General features: G+C 35.7%; 1 protein-coding gene across 5 annotated transcripts in view; it reads right to left on the bottom strand.

Moving 5' to 3' along the window:
* The window catches only part of LOC114650529 (uncharacterized), a 414437-nt gene that overhangs the window by 169657 nt on the left and 225439 nt on the right, over positions 1-19341 (bottom strand). The gene's annotated exons all lie outside the window — the stretch shown is intronic.

The raw sequence follows: 19341 nt of genomic DNA, 5'->3' as shown, positions 1-19341 counted from the left end.
ACACATCACAAATGTCATTCTCCTCATTCTTAGTGCAGCTGTGAAATCAGTACCACATTTCCTCACACACATTAGCATTTATCATTGTGTTCGTACAAACTGAAAAATTTCACTAATAAAGACATTTTGTACTTGTGTTGATGACTTTCTCACCTGACTCTCACCACTCATGAAAACAGTGTGTATGTTCTTCAGTCAAAATTACCTCTCACTCACCTTGATACTGCTCTGCCTTGCATTAGTGTTTTCAATCAAATAACTTTAAAAATTATTAAAATATGTAATAAAAGAGCAAGGCCAGTCACACACTGTCAGTGGTAGTAGTAAAATTGCCCTTAAATTGAAAATATATATAATCACATACTCATTGAATAGGTTCAGTTGAAACAAACAGAAACACATGTTCTCAATTTTGTATTACAGGTACATGTCATGGCACTTCAGTAATTACACACATGCATATATGGATGTTCAGGTCTCACCCAGTGCATAGTGTTGAAAATGAAGCACATTTCATGCAGGCACAAGAACCAGGTTATGTTAGAGTATGTGATGTCCGAATGCATGGTATGGCAAGAGGGAGAGGAGCACATAGAAGACGAGTAAGAGGCAGGAATAGCCAGAGAGGAGTGAATAGGTACTAGAGGGGGTCTAATGAATTGTGGACCATGTTATCAGCCATGGCCTAAGCTTGATTGAAGCTGGTCGATGGGTGCAGCCTCAGGTAATACAGATATTCAGGAATAAGAACAGGTTTCTGATCTCACATTTTTATTAGTTCTGGATCATATGCAATATTTCACATACATTTCTGCATTATACTTACAAAGTAGAATCTGTAACCTTTGCATAACAATTAATATGTCACCTTTTGTATTGCCAGAATAGTACCACTACCTTATTCTGGTGGGAGAGGCCCACTTTCAATACATGAGCGGCAGATGACAATTTTGTACATGGTGAAAGAAAATAATGCCTTTAGACTAAAATCTAAAGAGGTGTTGTGGAGGACAATGTCATTTTTCAAACCATTACCATCTGTGACTCTCTCCACCCTTGACAGGGTCTTAAAAAACATGCTGTTGATGTGGCCTAATAGAGATCAGAGACTGAATGCCTCCTGATAGATTTCATATTTCGCACTTTATAATAAATTTTCATTTATACAGATATATGCATATATACATATATATGAAGTGTGAATTTACTGTATTATAATTGGTGCTTTTGTACAGGTGAGTTAGTGTTACGACAAATGCTTTAACTGTTTTGAGAACTGTATTAATAGCGGAGAAAATGACATTTCTGATGTCTGAATTACATCAAAGCAATCAAGAAAAACTAATAAGTGCTCGTGTTTATTTTTATATCTATCTACCCTCGTGCAGCCAAATGTTTCAACATTAAAGACTTTGCATTTATTAACATGCACTCCCTAAAATATAACAAAACTAAAACTTAACATAACATAACCACAATATTTTTAAACAACGTTTAAATTTATCAGTGTTAAAGTCCTGTTTACTTAATTCATCCATATACAGTACTGTATAATATTTTTAAAGATATATACTGAATGTATGTGTATGTGTTTATTTTGTTCACAAACATATGTGTTAATAATACCCGCATGTATATTTACCCTGAAATTTTAAATTACAATCCTAAAGTGAATTTGTGCTTGTTAAAATTGTTTGGATTTTTAGAAATAATTAATTTCAAACGAGTTTGGAAACTGTGATTAAAATGATAAAGTTACAATTTAAATACAGATTTTTGTTGTCACATTGTTTGAAACTGTGAATATTCATACTAAAAACTATATTAGTAATAGTTAAAGTTTTAACTTGAAGTCTTTTGCATTTTATACAATAAAGGACCAGACTATTTTCTAGTGAAATATTTCTATATAAAGTTATTTGTGGGTTAATATTTAATTATAGTTGTTAATAAAATGGAAACAGTTGATACATTAATTAATAATGCACACACTTATAAAGCATTGACATCATCATTCAGTTTTGTCCAATATATAATTTTGAATATACAACACTTTGTGAAAAACAGTGTTGTCAATGAACTGATAAATGTTAAGTATTAGATGATTACAAAAAGGTAGAATTATTTATTTGCATACTTATGCGCTGCTTAAAATACATACATATTCATAAAATACACACATTAAAATAATTTTAACTTTTTAACTTATTTAATAATTTCTTTCCTTACTTTTATGAATACAATGTTACTTACCAACAGCAGTTATTTTGCATTAAGAGGAAGCAATTTGCTGGGATATGAATTCAATCTACAGTATTTACTTACAGATTGTCACTATTTAGCAAACAATGCAAGTCCAATCTTTACTGACTCTTAAAAGTAGTTCATGGAAAAGAAAACATTAATGCAAGTGAACTCCTTAAACTCAGCTATACAGACAGATTTGAACCGCATCATAACTAACTGAGCAACATTATATCAAATAATAAAATTAGTAAGTAAGTTAACAGCTCTCCAACTTGTACTAAACAATTATGTGCAAGTCCTCAGCAAATGTGTTGTATATAATAGTTTTACTAACTTACGCATAGAAAACATTTTTGAAAACAAAAACAAAAATGCAACATACCTTTAACGTTTGGTATCATGTAAATTGGATCCATGGCTTAAATGTAACAAGAAATGAAAATTATATAGAGTATTATAGACTATAATAGACTATTTATAGACTATTCAATAAAGACAATAATTATTATTATTATTATTATTATTAACAAAAATAATTATTTGCTTCTATTAATATTACTGTAGTGTTTTAGTTACCATATAAAAATAGAATGATAAAAATACACATAATAAGATGGAGAGAAGCACTCTTGTCAGTCACAGCTCACCCTTAACTTATTCTAACATTTCAAACTGGCTTCAGTCTGCAGAATTTGAGGTTAAGAGCAGGAAGTCCATGAATATGAAGTGTGCTGATTAGAAGTGAATATTCTGAGATGGCCATTTCACAGAAGTGAAATTCGACCTTTCTGATGTAAAAAAAAAAAGAACTCAAACAGATGAGACAAACCTGTCTGTTTTTTTCCCTATATTATTAATTTTGATATTGATTTATGTTGACTGGTGTAATTTTGAAGTATTGCCCTATGATCTGCCACCATGTCACACAATATAATAACTCCATAAATTACGATTGCATTATTTTAAAGAATTGTGCATTTAAATTTTTATACACATCCTGTATATGTAGGTGTGTGTGCGGTAGAATTCATAGCATGTAATAGTTTTATACAACCCTGTCATCCTGAAATGGACAGATTAATATGCAATAACATATTACATTTAAAAGTGGTAAGATTATGCCACAGCCAGTATAATGTGATTACTTTGCATGACTGTGAGTATAAATGCATGCATGAGTTTATGTGTTTTGTGATATATTATATTTGTGCCTTTTGTGGGTTTGTTCCTGCTGGTGGTCCCAGCCCCAGTCAACCTCAACTGGATAAGTAGATGAAGAAAATGGATGGATAATGAAATTATGCAGTACAGATAAATTACTTACAACAAGTTTGCTTCAAAGAAAGTAAGGATTACAAATACTAAAATATGAATGTGCTCAATTTCTCAGAAAATAAAAAAATATTGTAAATATAAATAATTAAGAAAAGACCTGGTCGCATTCATGACATCAGTCAAAAAACGATTAACAAATAGAACTGGAGAAGACTGAAAGCATTGAACTTGACTTCCAATAGAACAGTAATTATGAAAAGAATGATCATTTTTTTATACATCTTCACATGTAGAATTTAAAGAAACGTGTGTGCTTAAAAATCAGTAGTCTTTACGTGTCTTCTGTTATTTAGGGCAGTTTGTACAAAAGTCTGAGGCTATAAATGGAACGTCACCAGGCTGACTGTATCTGCCCACTTGCCTAACCAAGAATGCAAGTCACTTAACTACCATTCTTTTAAATACATACAATAGAATTCTAGCACTCATTAATTTTTCTTTTAAATTCAGAATAAGACAAATGTGTCCTAAGAACTGAACAGCAAATCAGTACTGCTTACTGAGAGAAATTGTGAAGGGAAATGTTCTGTTAGAGGCAGTGGTATGAGTCTGTTTCCTTATTTTGAGACAAAAGGAGTATTATAAATGTTGATTATTTAAAGTTTAACATATCTTGAAAGTTCCTTGACTGACATTTGTATAAATGGGGAGGTGCAAATCTTACTGGAATTGCACTATTAATTAGAGTATAGCATCTTAGGGGCTCAGTGCATGCCATTTCAATGTAATATAATGTGCAGGACTCACAGCAGAACTTCACGAAAGAAATGACACAATTAATCAGTAATGGTCAGAAATATTCTCACTCATTTTCCTAACAAATTTAGCAAGTCTGATGTATTTTTTTAAGTGGTAAGCAAAATTGCTTCTTTGAAAACAACACATATGATTGCAGTTCTTGTTATTTTTTTCAGAATTTTTAACATTAGCCCTAATCCACTACATATCAGCCTAATATGATTATTAAACAGCATCTCTATTATATGTTTACCAGTCTGTGCTGTGTATGGAGCAACTTTGTCTTTATAAGAGGCACCATGCCTGTCAATGATGGTTTTGCAATTGGGTGCTTATTTTAAACTGCTAACAGAAAAGTCCCGTGTCACAAGACTTTCATGCCCAGTCTTTTGTGAGAAACACAGGCTTCTTAATTTACAGAGGAAGCTGTGGTCACCATCAAATATTTAAAATTCTAGCAAACATGAAATTCACTACACTCTGCCCCTGGTCCTTTACATTTAATACATAAAGTACAATGTATGTAAAAATGAATTAAACAAGGCATTTCTTTTATGATGTTTTTTGGACAGTTTTTATGAGAACAGGCCATTCAGACCAATAATACTATTAATCATGTAAACCATCCATAAATTTTCCTAACCCACTTATCCAGGTAAGGGTGGCAGGGAAGCTGGAGCCTATCCCAGCAAGCACAAGGCAGGAACAAATCCTGTACAGTCCACTGCAGGGTGAACCCAAAAACAAATGTGCACACACAAACACACACACACACCACATATAAAGGACCAACTTAACAATGCCAATTCACTTAACCTACATATTTTTGAGCTATTAGAGGAAACCAGGGTACCTAGAGGAAATCCATGCTGAAGGGTTGGGGGGAGTAGAGGTCATACAAACTCCACACAGGTAACATCCAGGATGTAAACCTGTCTTTTTGTTGTGAGGCAGCAGCACTGCCATTGCTCAATAATTATATTCAGGTAATTTACTCCAAAATAACATCAAATTAAGTTTTTAAGTACTCAAGTACTACTATTCACCAGACTACGTGATGTTACACAAAGTAACATTGTCTTATTTTTCCTTGGGGTGGCATGAGATTTTATTAAACCTCCACAGCCAACTGTGAATTCAGTGCAACTATAGTTATTCTTTGTAATTTGGGCCTTTTAGTATGCAGGATCTGCACCTGTCTATTTAATAATGAAGTATCAATAACTGCTAAATGACAGCTTCACAGAGACAGGAGACATTTTTGTCTTGTATCGTTTATCATCTTGTTAAAAGAGCTTATTGACTATTATTCTGCTTTTCCAGCCTTATCTTTTAAAAAGTTTGGCCTTGATACTGCCAAGAAACTAATAACAAAGTGTCCATTTCTTCCTTAATTAAGTGTCAAGTAAGTGTGGCTTGCAACAAAATACAATAAGAGGACCCATTCTCTTTGGACCATAAAGCCATCAGCTCTCTATTGTGACAGAGGCTACTACAGTCCCTTTGCAGTAGGTCCTTCTGACAGCACTCAGAATACTTTGTGAGATCACTAGTTGTAAGATCCACATTCCAGTATCAACCTGTTTGCTAGTGATTGTGCTCATTCTGGGAAGACTGAGATACAGTATTACTCTTGGAAGAAAACTTCAACATTTACTTTTTTTTAGGAAAGGGCCAAAGACTTCATTATGAAGATGCAAATAGTCTAACACAAATACAAGAGCTAAGGAAGAAAACTCCAAGCCATGTATATAAAGAACCATATGTCTGAGACAACAAAGTCACAACACTGCAAATGAACCCAGAGCAACAATGTGAAACTCCACATAGCATCAGACATCATTGTTAAAGGCTTGGTATCATAAAACTAATTAGAAAGCTTTCTTTAAAAGTTATACCGAAGCACATAAACATTTATGAAGTGTATTATATTGATGTATTATAACTTTAAAATTAAACTATATTGTTAAATTAAACCTACCAATTTGGGTGCCTTATTATGAATATCCATCCATTTTCCAACCCGCTGAATCCGAACACAGGGTCACGGGGGTCTGCTGGAGCCAATCCCAGCCAACACAGGGCACAAGGCAGGAAACAATCCTGGGCAGGGTGCCAACCCACTGCAGGACACACACAAACACACCCACACACCAAGCACACACTAGGGCCAATTTAGAATCACCAATCCACCTAACCTGCATGTCTTTGGACTGTGGGAGGAAAAAGGAGTGCCCAGAGGAAACCCACGCAGACACGGGGAGAACATGCAAACTCCACGCAGGGAAGACCCAGGAAGCGAACCCAGGTCCCCAGGTCTCCCAACTGCGAGGCAGCAGCGCTACCCACTGCGCCACCGTGCCGCTTATTATGAATATGAAAAGTTTAATTAAATAGATATTTAAAATCAATGGAAGAAGGGAGCAATACCACTTGAATGCTCAATTTTTTTCTTTACAGTTCATGGCTAAGACACTTCAACCAGTGATCAATAAGTCAGTTTGCTTCTCAGTTCTATTTGTCATTAATAATCCTAAAGGTTTTTACAAGCTTTTAAAGGTACACTACTAACATTAGGCCTAGTTCCTATATTAAGGTTGATGGCAGAGGCTATAAATGCAGATCTTGGTCTCATATACATCATTGAATGCACTATGTCTCAAATGGCTCCTGGTGCTAGCAGGTTCAAAATAACTCATAAGAAAACACAAGCATGCAATGACAATGCTGTAAATTGTAGTGGGGTTGCTGCACTTAGATAATGGGCCCGATAAAAACAGATGAGTCAATCAAAATGTTCAAGAAAAGTGAGCAAAGGATTTTATTAGATAAAAGATGTGCTACTTTTAGTAAAAACACCCTAAAACTGAATTTAGTTAATGGAGAGGCAGGGCCTGTTTTTTCAAAAGATCATTCTGTAACAATATAATGGTGCATGGAATGGCCAAACTATTCCAACTACCATGGCTTCTTTAGTGTTGTTAAAAGACATCGTAAATGGAAGAATTAGAAGACAGTGCATATTTACAGATGATGATGACTAGCTTCTAAGTCGATTTCGATTTCCAAGAGCTATTCTCTTGGAGCTGTGTGCTGAACTGGCACTTTAAAGAGGCAGACTTTGAGAAATTGTGCTCTACTTGCTCCATTTCAAGTTCTGTCTACTCTCTGGTTTTTAGCCACAGGAGCTTTTCAACTTGAACTTGCTGACTGATCGAGCATTTCACAATTATCACTGAGTCATACCATGCCAGCTGCATAAGATGGTATTATCTGCTTGTCATCCAGATATATAAGATTTCCTTGAAATGTGGTTGAACTGGCAAACATAAAAGTGCAATTCGCAGAAATGTCCAGTTATCCAAGTGTAATCAGAACAGTCAACTGCATGCACATTGTTATTGCAACGACGCCGGACAAGTTACATCAGCCAGGGATGAATCACCAAAAGAATGAGCTGGCATTACATCATCTATAGCAGGACAGCCTATAAAAACAGCAGGTCTGCATAGTCGCAGGTGCTTTTTCTAATTACTACAGCAACAGGACTAGTACGGTAGTCCTTTTAAGGATAGCAAGTTACCTCAAAGTAAAGAGCAGAGAACTGGTCGTTGTAGCGCTCGGTGCAGTCGCTATGCTCACCTTCAGAGAATGAACTTGCTTATGTAAATAGAAAGCATTTCCTGCTTATGTGGACATCACTCTAAATTATTGAGTACAGGTGTTGCAGCTGCAATCATTGTTAGCAGGTGCATTAAATCAAATACATAGCCATGCAAGCAGAATGGGTCATATTGAACAACTCAGTGACTTTAAATGTGGCACAGTCATAGGGTACCACACCTTTACCACAATTCAGTATGTGAAATTTCTGCGTTGCTCTATCTGCCCCAGTCAACTGTAAGTGCTAATGTTGTGAGGTGGAAGCATGTAGGAGCAACAATAGTTCAGCCACAATGTGGTAGACCATGCAAATTCACAGAGTAGGCCCTCCAAGTGCTGAAAAATCACCTGACCTCTGTTGTGTCACTGACATGCGTTGCTATATCTGCCCCAGTCAACTGTAAGTGCTAATGTTGTGAGGTGGAAGCATGTAGGAGCAACAACAGTTCAGCCACAATGTGGTAGACCATGCAAATTCAGAGTAGGCCCTCCAAGTGCTGAAAAATCACCTGACCTCTGTTGTGTCACTGACAACAGCGTTCTATAGACTGCCTCTGGAAGCAACATCAGCACAAGATCTGTGTGTCAGTAGCTTCATGAAATGAGTTTCCGTGGCCAAGCAGCTACACACAAGTCTAAGATCACTATGTGCAATGCCAAGAGTCGGCTGAAGTGGTATAAAGCACACCACCATTGGAGCAACGTGGTTTCTAGAGTGATGAATCATGTGTCAATGTCTGCTGTCTGATGGATGAATCTGGGTTTTGCTAATGCCAGGAGAACCTTCCAGACTGTGTAGTACCTACTGCAAAGTTTGGTGAAGGAAGGATACTGGTCAAGGGCTGTTTTTTTGAGTTTGGTTTAGGCCCCTTGTTTCCAGTGAAGGATACTGTTAAAACTACAGACAAAGACATTTTAGACAATTCTGTGATTCCACCTTTGTAGCAACAATTTGTGAAGGTCTTTTTCTGTTCCATTCCCTGTTCACAAAGCTAGGTCTATAAAGACATGGCTTGATGAGTTTGCCCTGCATAGAACCCTGACTTCAGCTCTACTGAACACCTTTGGGATGATTTGCTGAGAGCTGGGACCTCTAGTCCAACATTAGTACTTGATCTCACAAATGCTTTTTTGGCTGAATGGGCACAAATTCCCACCCTCCAAAAAGTTATATAATGATTTCCCCAGAAGAGTGGAAGACGTTTTTGCTGCTAAGGGGGCACAATTCCATATTAATGCCCATGTTTTTGGAATGGGATTTTTTTCATGTACAGTATATACAAAGAAAAATAAGACTGTATTATTATTATTATTATTCATTAGTAACAGCATTATTATTATATGTATTTATTTAGTGTACATTAACTTTTTCCTGTTAGTAGAATAAATGAAGTTATTTTGTGATCAAATATTTATTGAAGAACAAATACTTTTTTAAATGATAGCATTGTAGTTCATTGGTTAACATTAGTACCTCACAACTTTAGGGGCTCAGGCTGGATTGCTCATTGACCTTGTGGGTTTTCCCTCAACATCCTTCAGTTTTCCTCCTGCATCCCATTTTAGATTGATTTGCAATTGCTCCTTTGTGAGTGTGGGTGTGGATTTGTGTGAGATTTGGCCCTGTGATGGTCTTCTTCACTGTCTGAGGCTGCACTCCTGGCTTTTGATTGAAATAACCCAGAATTGGATTTATTCGTATATATTTTATGTGTGTAATTCCTTAAGTATTGACTTTCCCTTAGTTACAAATCGTATATTGTAACTGTCCTCTACTTGATACATTTTGCAATATCCTTTATACTTAACGTACAGGTAAAGTGTTTTATGGGACAGGTTGAATGTCTCAGGGAATAAAGGTATGTTTTGGCAGATAATGTGCAGGTGTTTTATTTAGAAAAAGCAAAAAAATAAATAAATAACCAGAAACGTCAGTGAAGTCAATATACTGAAATAGTTACTTACCTATCTTTTATTTAATGAACCAAAATGAAAGTCACAAAGTGAAATGAGAGTCAAAACAGATTTTCTTTCCCCAATTGCTTTCCTTTTTTGGTATTGTTTGAGTGCTAGTCTCAAACAGAATCATTTATTTAAATAGTCAAAGTTTGGACACTTTGTTATATGTGCTGCCTTCTTTTATTGTATGTATTTATTTTACTGAGACAAAAACAAATACAACACAGGGTTTTATAAAAAAATATAGAGTCATATAAGAGTCAACTAGAGCACTCAGTATAATACATTTAACCATACATTTTAAAGTTATCTATAATGTCTTTTATTTTTTTATACTTTTAAGTTGTTGATAAACATTAATGTATATTGTCAATAACTTTTAATTGTGAGCCAACTCAGTACACGTGGTTTGAAAAAGTGCTATTTGTAATAGTTAATAATTCAGGACACTGCTTAAAAATATCTGTGGCCCCAGTATAAATGGCCTTGTTTTTCTGTTAACTCTGTAAAAGTAGCCACTAAATATATAAACACAGAATAAAATCGTAACCTATTACAGAATATAGATATTAAATATGATATGCCTGGCATTATACACATGTAATTCATTCTATTAAGAGTGCATATTTATTAATTTGTAGCAGACAATTACTCAATGGACTTATCCATCCTTCCTGGCACTATTAAATCCTCTTTCTTCAGAATCAGAATCATAGACACATACCCATCATCGAGATATTAATGTTTTCAGTATCAGGAGAATGTCAAGATCCATCGAAAACCAGCAATTTTGACGAGATTGGAGAGATTGTTACTACACTACTAGCAAAATGAAGAAACATTTAACAGTCTAGTGCAGTGTTTCCCAAACTCGGTCCTGGTGAACCCCTGTGGCTGCAGGTTTTTTTTCCAACAAGCTTCTGTTTTTAATTGAACTTCTGAGCTAATTAAGTGAACTGATAGTTCCCAAGTTCTGTGTTTAGGGAACAATATAGAAATTAGAAAACTAAGTTTGAAAAAAAAAAAAATTAGAATGTACCAAGCAGTTATATAGAAATAATGTATTTTTTTTCTTTTTAACAGTATTTTCATCTTGATTTTCATTCTACTTTTTTAGGTCTTCTAATTATTTAATTAATGATTATTTAGTCATTAGTGGGTCGGTTGCTAAAGTACTTGCAGCCTTTGATTATTTAGTGTTGTTTGCCTGCGTGCCTGCTCTGCTCGTTTTAAATTGTCATTATTAAGATACAACAAAGGGAGAAAAACTGCACAGAGAAAGGGCAAAGTATAATGAAATCAACAAAAGAGAGTTAAGCATTAAATCTATAGTAAAAGCAGAAATATTTCTAAATGTCTTATAAATGTAAAAATCATGCTACTATGCTTTTCTGAATGTCGAATAAAAGAAAAAAAAAACAGCTAATTAAATTAGATCAGTGCTATAAGGTGCTGTCATTGATTAGGAACTCGGTTGGGACAAAAACCTGCAGCCACAGGGGTTCACCAGGACCAAGTTTGGGAAACACTGGTCTAGTGCAGGGGTAGGCAACGTCAGTCCTGGAGAGCCGCAGTGGTTGCAGGTTTTTGTTCCAACCCAGTTTCTTAATGAGCAATCAATTATTGCTGATGAAACACTTATTGCTTAAGTGATAGTTTGATACTTCATTTTAGTGGTCTCGCTTGTTAAGTCTCCCCGCCCTTAATTGCTTATTTCAATCTTAAACAGCTGCATTCAGTGTGTTAATGGCTCCTTATTTAGTAATAAGATGTAAAAGACAAAGCAGCTAGATGGAGAACTTCTGGCGAGACTTAACAAGCGAGACCACTAAAATGAAGTATCAAACTATCACTTAAGCAATAAGTGTTTCATCAGCAATAATTGATTGCTCATTAAGAAACTGGGTTGGAACAAAAACCTGCAACCACTGCGGCTCTCCAGGACTGACGTTGCCTACCCCTGGCTAGTGCAACCATTCTTGCAGCTGTCGATGCATTCATTTTGGAGGATCTTTAATAAAATTGCTGCGTGTAGTTACAGATTACCTTTCTAATTCCTGACACGCTTTTGCTTTGTGCGACACCCCACCATAAGCTATCGTTTATAGGGGGGGAGCGAAAGTTTTACATTCGTCAAAATTTCTGGTTTTCGATGGATTTTGATGTTTTAGGGTCTCCTGATGCCGAAAACATTGATATCTCGATGATGGGTGTGTGTCTGTGTGTCACAATTTCTTGAGAACAGTCTAGAGCTAAAACGGCTGAACGGAAAAATACCAAACTCAAAACTTAAGCCTGTTATGAGATGACTATATGCTTAGTAGTTTTTGAGCCAAATCGTGCAATAGAAAGAGGCACTGTAGAGGAAACCTCAAATACCATAATTCCAAAATTAATTATGAATTCTTCTTGTTAATTGCTATTGTAATGACCTATTTCATGATCTGAAAGATCAGCATCAGAGTGTTAAATAATGAAATGTTATTAGAATAGTTCAGGTAACTTGGTTCCTGGGGCACGTCCGTATTTTTGGTTTTCATGTTTTGAATTAAGTCTTTATTTGCTAGATTTTCTATTTGTTAAAGAACTAAAAGTTAATTTCAAATAACTGGTACATGAATGTACTCATTGTTTATACTCATAAACATTTCTGGTTTTTACAGTTTACCATGTTAAGGTATAGATACAGTATATTGTATTTCATCAAACTATTTCATATTTGTTTGCATTTTTTAACCACTGTTTGGTTAGATCAAAGTTTGTTTTAGGGGATATACCGTATATACTCATGTTTAAGTTCTCCTGGGGATAATTCGGGGCTTGATTTTACCGTATAATTTCTGGTATTTTATAATGTCGGTCATTAAAGTCGAATGCGAAAAACTCACGCTATTGGTCCAAAAGATTATGATATGCTAATGCCCACCTGAGAGAGTAACCACGGAGCACACTGCCTTTTTTTTTCTATGTATTGTACCTATGTGACCACACAGTAATTCCCGAACTATTCCGAAGTGACGTTTACACTGTTGCACCTTACGATAGTAAGAGCATCCCTTATCTACAATGGAGCGTTTGATCAGAAGGAAATATGAAGCTAGTTTTAAATTAAAAGTCATTGAAGTGGCGAAAGAAATTGGTAACTGCTGTGCTGCAACAAAATTTGATGTGTCTGAGAAACTGGTGCAAGATTGGAGGAAGCAAGAAGATGTCAAAAGAAAAAACGTAAGTGTCACATTTTTGAACAGGCGTATAAGTCGGGGTCGGATTTTATGATCAATGTTTCAGGTTTCAAGACCCGACATATATGTGAGTTTATACGGTAAATATAAACACTGCCACAGTTCACAGCTGAGTTAGATCAAAGCCAAAAGTTGTTATGCACTTATGATATGCTAAAAATGTACAGACCAATTCCATGCCTGCATGTAACACATATTACACATTTGTAGAATTAGTTTTCATGTTAACACAAGATAAATTAGAAAAGCAAAGAACAAACTACACACATGCAGGACATATTGCAAATGTATGTATGCTCACATAGTTTTTGAAAGTGCTCTTTTATATCATTTCTTGCAAAGATGATCTGTTCATGTCTAAGTTCAGTTTTTCCTTGTGTCAAATATGCAAGTGTAGCACTTTGCTGTATTTGCATACTAATCAATCATGGGGTACATCTAATTGTCTCACTCCAGATGGTTTGAGGCTACAGCAAGCTTTTTAACATTTAATCCCTTTTTGTTACAGTTAGCATATTATTTTCAATTTTTTCCTCACTGGAAAGCTCAGTATGATCATCATGAAATTTAGCATTAAAGTAGCATAACATGATTTAACCATCTGCTATGCATTTGCTACTATTTGTTTTTTGCTGGAACAGTATATTTGCTCTGTGAAGAGCTCCACTAGTTTCAATTGTTAAGTCTGCTGTTTTCTTTTTTTCTCTGTGAATGGCTGCCATTCTTTACAATGTCTTTTCAGTAAAAGTATGTTGTTATTTTCATATTCAGAAAGATTCATTCTGTAGTTTTACAATCTATCCTAACTTTAAATTAACTTTATGAATTTCCCCTTGGGATTAATAAAGTATCTATCTATCTATCTATCTATCTATCTATCTATCTATCTATCTATCTATCTATCTATCTATCTATCTATCTATCTATCTATCTATCTATCTATCTATCTATCTATCTATCTATCTATCTATCTAACTCACCCGGACTTTCAAAAGGATGTTTGATGTGGAAGTAAAGCATTGTTTTTCTTTTCTGAGAGAAGAACAGTTTTACTCACAAATGGGCAATGGGTTTAAGGTTAGGTTCCCCAAATTAAAATAGTATGCAAAGCAAAACCATTTTAAAAGAATTTTTTATAATTAATAACTTTGCAAAGTTTGAGCAAAAAAGAAGGAAGTCTCTAAATTAGACTATTATTTTTTGAAAAACACGAGGACAGGAGATTAAACTTACGTGTTAAAAAAGCAGACTCTAGAAAAATGAGACAAGCCTGTCTGGATTATTTCCTCTAGGTTGTTGAGGGTAAAAAATGTTTCTGAAAAGCTGTCTACCATGCATTGATAATACAATTTTTCAGCTGTGGAAGCAATTTTAATTACTCACAGACTGTTTAACGAATTTAAACATTACAGTAAATATGTATTAGAAATAATATGTCTATGATTAAAAGAATGCAAAATTTTAAGTACACACATATTTTCATTTTGTAATTGAATAGCATTCTGTTGGAGAGTTATAAATTACCAAGTAAAATATTTAATTATACAAAAAAATAGTTGCATACATGGCCGTCAATCTAATAGAGACAGATAGAACAGGAAAATTAGGTTGCTTAACATTGCCTGTAAGAGACCACAGATGATAAGGACATTTTTTTTTGTTTTAACTCAATTTAGATAGATGTATGCTAAAACAGTCTCCTTCGTATGTCTTATTTTTAGTAGTTTGGTCTACTGGCTACTGTTTTGGATGCAAAATCACAAGTTTCCCCATCACTGAAGCACTGTGTGATAGAAGTACAAGTCCCTGAACCTACCACAATTTAATCTGCTTAAAACCATAAAATAAATGAAAATGCTGTAAATGCAAGGATTTTCTTAACACTGCTTTGTCCCAATAGGAAATTTATACAGAATCTCAAAAATATTTTAACAAACAACAACAACTTACCAGCCCCCAACCACACAAAAGAATTACAGCAAAGATGAAAAACTTCTTGCTTGTCTAGATAAGAGAGCAGTCACAGTGAGGAATTATAAAGGCGTGTTACCATAGCTATGAAGGAAGCCCAGTACACACTTCTGCAGAGTAATTCTTTGACTTAAGTACTCAATGATAGTGGGTCAAAAAAAGTGTTATAATAGCATAACTAAGCATGATTTTCAGTGAAACAAAATGAAAAAATGTTAAAGTCTGTTAAATCAACAATATACTATATTCCATTTATCAAAGAAATAATTGAATTGTAATCATAAACCACACTAAAAACAAATTGGTTTTTTAGCACTGTTTGTTTCTATGCAACCACACCTAACTCTCTTGAGCAAGAACAGTACAATACGGTAATACAGTTATTCATTTAAAATCATGCCACTCTTTGTAAAAGAAGCTGCTTCATCAATGGGAATATGGAAATCATCCCATCTGTTATCTTTGACTTTAATTATGTTTTAATACATTGGCATCTTTTTAGTTTGTTGAATTGTATGATCTCAAGGCAGGTTATAAAGTAAATTATAGTAAAATATTTGTTATATTGTTACAGACTCAGAATTGCAGACATAGTGGAATGGATGAAAAATCCTTGTGGTTTGTAGTGTCACACACATGCGCATGGGAGGCAGCTAAAGGGCCTGAATGAGAGTAATTCCATGTGAGACCAGCAGGTGGCGGAGTTCATTAACTCTTTCTCTCACTTCTCTGCATTACTAGTCATGGGAAATTCTGCCTGGCCCCAGTGACGTCACTTCCGGGGCCACTGATGACGTCACTTCCAGCCCCGTCCCCAATGACACTACTTCTGGTTCTGACCCTACTGATTACATCACTTCCTCCTCTCTCTCTTAAAGACGCCATCTTTGAGCCAGCAAATCAGTTCTGTTAAGGACTCCAAACTATACACTTCTGTACAATTATTCATTTAATGTTGCAGCCAGGGAACAATATATGGGTGGCTGTCCCAAACCTTTTTGTGGCTTTTGTTGAGTTTGTAACAGTGGCCAAAGTTGCATTTAAAAGTAGAATGTTTATGGAGTGTTCAGCAACTGACAAGTATCATTGTAAAACCCAACAATTTTGTAGTACTCAAAACTTGTGTGGAAGCTGATTACATCAAAATATTTAAGTAAAGAAACTGAATGTTTAATTGGAAAAAAATGACGTCAATGTAAAAATTGTATTTATTTTTATATAAATCTAATTGCACTGAACTCAAAAACTTTTCACTATAAAACCACAAAAGGTCTATAATACTCAAAACTTTTGTGGACACTGATCACATCAAAATATTTAAGTAAAGTCTTTGAATTTTTAAATTAAAAATATTTTATAGTATAACTGTGGCCATATGCGGTAATGACAGACTGAACCAGCGAGACATTTTGGGACACCAACCGGGTCATTCCTTTTACCAAAGGGCTAGCTTTAGCAGAGCTCCATCCTGTGCCTTGCTCAGGACAAAAGTGATTCCTCCTTCTGGGACGGCCTGGTTTAATGTCAGCAGGACTTGAAGGGGCAGACCTATTTGATTTCCCTGGTGGCTTCTCTGTACTGTAGGGGAAGAAAGAGAAGACAGTGTTAGGGGAAGCACCCCCTTTTGCCCAGGCAGGCTACTGCATACCTCAACAGAGCCTGCGAGGGAGTTCTCTGAGGCAGATGTGTGACAATAACATGTATTTTTATAATATGTTAACTTAAAGTTTATTTTATAGTTAGAATTATGCTGAATTTAAAAACACCAAGTATGATGTCAAAAGGTTTTAGTACTGAAATCCTTCATTTGTTTAAATTGACTGAACTTGGTCAAAATGATTAATGCTAACTATCTTTTCACTCAATAAAATTCATTGTGTAAAACTCAAAAGCTTAAAGAAACTCTACTCAATAGAATTAACTAGTCCCCTTAAAAATTAATCACAATTGTAAGATTTGAACCTCACATAACTTTATTTCAATCATCATGCATACAGCTTTTGTTTATTCAGTCAGCAATGAGAAGACACCCCTTGAGGGAAAATAACCCCATCCCTCCCAGCAGCAAGGCTATAAAGGTCCGACGCCTACTGATGTCAGCATCTCATTTGGATACAGATTTAGTGGAAGGACGGAACTCCCAGTGACAGACCTGCTCTTTGGAGCCAAAGCCTTTTTTCATAGCCAAGGTAGCTGTTTATTTTGCATCCATTTTTGTGCCACTGAGCACTGAATTTGGATTTATACATTGGAAAATTAAAAGGGGTGACCCCATTAGCACCCCAATACTTTTACTCATCCACAAAGGTCACTTGAAGGAACTAGAAATAAATTTTTGTAGAAAATGTGTCTGCCACAGAATTGAATCAATGAAACTTTGTGCTTTGTCACTGGATGACTTATGTATAAGTTGGTGTCAAAGAATTGACACACTTCTGTGTTACATATGTTGAAGGGTAAGGACTCGGCAGAGGCAGTGACAGGGAGCATAAGAAACCAAACATGAAGCTATGCCTCATGAGAGAGAAATCCTTATTAAGAAGACTATAAAAGAAGACATTTCTAGGGAGCACTGATTTTCTTTTGCTTCTATTACCAACCTTAGAAATTTTCAATTTATTTTTTTGAGACATTTGGAGCAAATAACAAGAGATTTCCTCTCAGTATACAATAGACGAAGATACCTCAGAGATCTGAAGGCTCGGCTGTTGGATAAACCGACCTCGCCATCTGTTATCAGCGTAACATCAACCCCGCGTTGTGCCGCTCAAGTCACCTTCACCCCCGCGCCTCGTAGGAGCAACACCGATGATGACCTCGGTGTATTTCAGCAATGCAGGCGGGGGTTCAAGGCCAGAACACCTCCATCGGCACAGGCAAGCATCGTAACGCAGAACCGGTTTGACCCTCTAAGCGTCCCCAGTTCGCCTTCAGCTCCTAGTGATGTAATAGTGGTAGGTGATTCTATTGTTAGGAACCTCAATATCACTTGCCCTAATAGAAAATCTTTTGTTTCTTGTTTTCCCGGTGCTTGTGTCCGAGATGTGACGAGACGTGCGCCGGCGATCTACAAGAACAGGGCAGTTGGAGCAATTGTTTTACATGCTGGCGTAAACGACATAAGGCACCGACAGTCCGAGATCCTCAAGGCAGACTTCACTGCATTAATTAAAGACACAAAGGAGAGGACCCCATCGGCAAAGATCTTCATCTCGGGTCCACTCCCTCTCGTCAGACGATCAAACGAGTACTACAGTCATCTGCTTGGTTTAAACAACTGGCTGCAGGGCTTCTGCAAGAATCAAGACATCGGTTTCATCAACAACTGGGACCTCTTTTGGGAAAGACCGCGTTTTTTCAAGCGAGATGGCCTGCATCCGAATAGCTTCGGCGCCCGGGTTCTCTCCGAAAACATATCCAAGGTAATTCGTTTATCTTGACTATCTATCTCTGCTTTTAACCCCTTCCGAAATGCCACTCCTGTGCTTGGTCATGATAATTGTTTAATAAAATCTTCCATAAAAGTGCACAACATAAATACTGTAATAACCAATCTTAATGCACATAGAAAATCTAGGCAATACGGCATAAACACCAATAATTTAATTAAAGTTACTACTTTAGATGAACAATGTATTAAAACTATAAAAACATATCATAGATTAAACAAAAAATACACGCAGAGCGGCGCTAATAAAAATAACTTAATTCCTGTTCCATATATCAATAACGCACATAGTATTCATCTCTGCTCCTCCGAAACATTGAATATGGCACTATTAAATGTTAGAGCTTTAACTAACAAGACATTTTTTATCAACGATCTTATTAGTGATAAAAAAATAGATTTTATTGCACTAAGTGAAACGTGGCTTAGCTCAGATGGCGCAGCTGTTTTAATCGAATCTGCGCCTCCGGATTACAGTTTTACTCGTGCTGATCACCAAGGAAAGAGAGGTGGAGGGCTAGCAAACATTTACTCAAGCAGGTTAAAATGTAAAAATATCAGTTTTGGTAAATTCAAGTCTTTCGAGTATCTCGCCATTATTATTCAGGGAGATTCTCACGTTCTAGTATTATCCGTGTATAGACCTCCAAAATTCAACGCGTCTTTTTTTGAGGAATTCTCTGACTTGATGTCAATCTTAATTACGAACTATGACACACTCTTAATAGTCGGCGACTT

Source organism: Erpetoichthys calabaricus, chromosome 1 (genome assembly GCF_900747795.2).
Source record: "Erpetoichthys calabaricus chromosome 1, fErpCal1.3, whole genome shotgun sequence".
In the NCBI taxonomy this organism is placed as follows: Eukaryota; Metazoa; Chordata; class Cladistia; order Polypteriformes; family Polypteridae; genus Erpetoichthys; species Erpetoichthys calabaricus.
The sequence above is the reverse complement of the archived record's forward strand: the minus strand, read 5'-3'. Positions and strand labels throughout refer to the sequence as shown.